Here is a 3,929-nt window from a genome sequence, read left to right on the forward strand (position 1 = left end):
TCCGCCCAAGGGGCCGTTCTGCTGGGTAGATGGTCGACTACTGCCATTTTGGGATATGTGGTGTCTGGGGTGGGGCCGGTCTGGGGAGGCAGAGCCCCATCTGCAAGGGAGCAGGCAGTCCCAGCTGGGCACTCCTGGGGGATGCAGCACTACCTGCAAGGCTATGCCCTATCCTGGCACTGCCCCAGACAGGCCTCCCCAGCTGGGTGCAAGGGCTGCCCATGGGGGAACCTGCACCCAGCTCAGCCCAGGCAGGGAGGCTGCCCCTCCCAGCACAGGCCTGCGGGCAGGAGTCAGCAAGAAAGGCACCTGCCCTAGGCACTGCCCGCGGGCTCCCAGCAGGGGGCGCCCTCCCCTGGCTCCTACCCTCCCCCCTTCTCGGCAGGGGGCGGGATTTGCTGCTGATTGACAGGGCACGCGCATCACGCACACCATCAAAGCCACGGACTAGACTGCACATGCTCAGGCGCCGCTCCCTGGAGTTGAGGTAGCAGGCACGGGCTTACCCAGCCCTGGTGCATGCGCAGTCAAGATATAGAGCGCCACAACAGCGCATGCGCAGTACGGAGCCCTGCTGCCTGCGCAGGAAGCTGCCCCTAGGTAATACAGAAAAACAGAGCGATTGGTACAGCTCGATGACGTCAGCGATGGTGCAGTGAAAAGGGCGGGTGGCGCGCTGCGCGAACGTAACCCCAGTAGCTCGCCGTGATCGTATAGTGGTTAGTACTCTGCGTTGTGGCCGCAGCAACCTCGGTTCGAATCCGAGTCACGGCATCGCCTTGCAAGCGGTGGCACGGCACGGGGTTTCGTTGTTTTGATGCGAGCAGAGGCGCGGCGCAACCGGACCTGCGTTTTACTGGCCGGGCGCACGTGGGGCACTGGGCACAGCCAGCCCCTGCCCCAGGGAAGGGGGCACGGCCTCCCCCGCCTGTCCTGGCAACTGCTCCTTGCACGTGCTGCCCTGGCCTGGGGCCCAGGAGCTCTCTGGCAGGGGGCATGGGACTGGTGCTGGGCACAGGGGCCGTCTGGTGCCCACCCACGCTGGCCTGGCCCTGTGGGGCTGAGGGGGGCACTGCCCACTGAGCTAGGCACATGGAAACCTTGCAAGTGGGACGGGTGGGTGCCATCTGAGCCAAGGTGCTCTCAGCTAATGGCTGATTTGGGTTTGGGCCACTCAGCAAGGCCACCCTAGGTACTTTGGTCCTTTACTGACTTAATGCCCCAAAGATGCCACCTGATGCCACCCCCAAGCGCCCCTAACGCTATGAATCGTTTCCCATTCACATTCCACAGGCCTGGTCCAGGCCTTAGGCGATTGCCTTGGGAAGTCAAGGCCAAATGACTGCTGTTTTTGCTGGACCCCCCACCCTGAGCCCTGGATGTACGAGGAGGGGGCAGGACAGCCTTGTCAACAGTCCCTGAAATATTTTAAGTTTCCTCCCCCACCGCCAGTGGCCTGGCTCTGAAGGACCTGATGAGTTTTCAGACAGCCAAAGCCTAGTTAGGGTGATGCTGCCTTTTGGGTTGACTGCCTGTTGGTCACCCACTCCTCAAAGCTGCTGGACCCAGGCTTTACTGACAGAAATGAGACTAGTATCTTCTGTAACTCTTTATTATAACCATCAAACAAATTCAAGACAAGTATGGTTTGTTGAATGTAATACACCAATAAGCCAAGCTCTTAATTAATGACATAATATTAATAATAGTGAGCCAAACCAAGAACAACACTCAGATCAACAGGCATTCAAAGTTGGATCGATATGTTAGTCTCCAAGCTGGGCTGAAATTAAATCATCATATTGTTTAAATCATTGAATTAATTATAACAATAACCCATCCACACAAAGTCTAAGGAAGAATCGTAAAAAAAGGGATGTCTGCTCCATTATAAATATCAACTAAAGATTTTTACAAAGGTCAACCAGAACTACAGCTAAGAGCTTAAAACAGCTTCACATCGAATCCAAATGATCAAATGTCTAAATCTTGACCACTGGGCCAGTTAAAAAGACTTCTACTTTAGACTTTCTTTTTATGTAGTACCTAAACCTTTCCTTCCCCTCCCCATCTTACAACGCAGAGTTTAACAGAATAATGGGATAAGCAGACACCTTTTTCTTTAATTCGCGAGAGTTACATATGAGAATCTTAAAGCTTTCAGGACTTTTCATCCATTGACACAGAACACACCCTAATCATTTATGAGGCAATATTTAGGGCTGATTACCTTGGGAAATGTTGTTTCCTAGCATCTAACAAGGCTGAAATCCCTCCAAACTGATAACACAGAAAAAGGAGAAAGGTGGCAGGGGCTGTAAATGTTTCAGCTGCTTTAGCCTTTTGGACTATCATTAAGCAGAAGGTGGGACCACAGTCAAGGAGCCAACCTGTGATCACAGCACTTCTGCTCAGTTTCTTTGCTGTTGTAGTGGCTTCCTTTACCCAAAGTGGTGAATCTTGGAGACTGGGGAGCCCTGGACCCCTCACTGACCCTGAAGGCAAGACTTCCCTGTATTGCCTTTGAGTCTTTTGGTCTATGGATTTCAGCTGCTTTGCCTTGGAGCACCTCTCTCCAAGATTTTTGGACAGATAGATGCTAGGGTTTTCTTGGAACCAGGTGGTTTAGTTCAGTAGAGTTTTAATTGGGACACCCTTAGCAAGCAGCAGGTTGGAATAAGTCTGTTTAAATCAGCAGACAAGGTTCTTTGTGATATCTTTTATTAGACCAACTAAGTAGTTGGAAAATCAGCTATTTTTAAAAGTACTTTGATGGCCTGCATGCCACAGAGACATTAAAACTGTATTCAAAATCTATAATACTACTTTTGAGGAGCTGGCATGACCTTAATTTGGGTGAAAGGTCTTTACCAGTTTATGCAAATTTCTACATAATAATCCTACAAAAACAGCTACCTAGAAGAACCCCCTACCAGCAAAACCAGTCTTCCCACATTTATTCACTCCAAAATTGAAAACAAGTTCAAAGTTAAGATCAGTTGTGACGCTTTCAGCTTCTTTGTTTAGTGGAAAAGAGGCTGTCCTATAATGAGTGCCTCATTGCAGACCATAGGGCCAGACAGATTCTGCCCCATGTTGTGGTCCTTTTAGGTTCTGGGAGCTCTGGGACCAGATACACTTCAAGGGGAGAGCAGTGGTAAATGCTGGGGAAGAAGAAGTGGTTCTGGAAAAGAGCAGTGCTTGAGGGAGGGGTTGAGGAGGAAACTCACACTACTGCTTCTTTAAGGACCTGGGGTCAGGTGCCTTTTAGAATGGCTGGCAGAGATGTCCCCTCTCTTCTTGTCACCCAGGATACATGGTGGAACAGGGCTGTAGGCTGCCTCTGTCATCATAGTGAGGGGAAAGCACGGGAAAGGAGGTACAGGCAGTCCTCGACTTACAACGTTTTGAGTTACGACGTTTCGCACTTACAACATTTAAAAATTGACACCGCTTCAACTTTATGACATCAGTTTTAACTTTACAATGCTTGATCCGATGCAACACCACACCACGCCATGCCAAGTTCGCTGTGTTGCTCATCTCCCTGGAGAACATCTGTCCAAACTTCCTTGGACACTTTCTTCAAGAAAGCAGACAAGACTCCAGAAAAACCTACAGCCAGGACTCCTGAGACGACTCCAGCCAAGAAGCCTTCAAAGAGTCCAACCAGGAGCCTTTCAAAAAGTCCAGCAAAGTCACCTCAAAGAAGTCCTTCCAAATCAATATGATTGTTACTTACAATATAAATACATTAATGTAGCTATATTACTCATCTATAATTGACTGAGTTCAAAATTCTGGGGTATTTTTAGTGAAAATAGGGTATCAGGCCTTGGTTCAGGAACCAATCACCCATTTATAACATTGTTTCTTATGAGAAAATTGGTTCCAGGTTATAACGTTTTGACTTAAGACGCAGTTTTCAG

At 49.5% G+C, this 3,929-nt stretch overlaps 1 non-coding gene across 1 annotated transcript; it reads left to right on the forward strand.

Moving 5' to 3' along the window:
- The first annotated feature begins 702 nt into the window (after nucleotides 1-702).
- On the forward strand, nucleotides 703-774 carry TRNAH-GUG. Its single transcript has one exon. It is a non-coding gene; the product is annotated as a tRNA-His (tRNA).
- The last annotated feature ends 3,155 nt before the right edge of the window (nucleotides 775-3,929 follow it).

This window comes from Gavialis gangeticus, unplaced genomic scaffold (genome assembly GCF_001723915.1).
Source record: "Gavialis gangeticus isolate Ggan-Ray unplaced genomic scaffold, GavGan_comp1, whole genome shotgun sequence".
NCBI lineage: Eukaryota > Metazoa > Chordata > Crocodylia > Gavialidae > Gavialis > Gavialis gangeticus.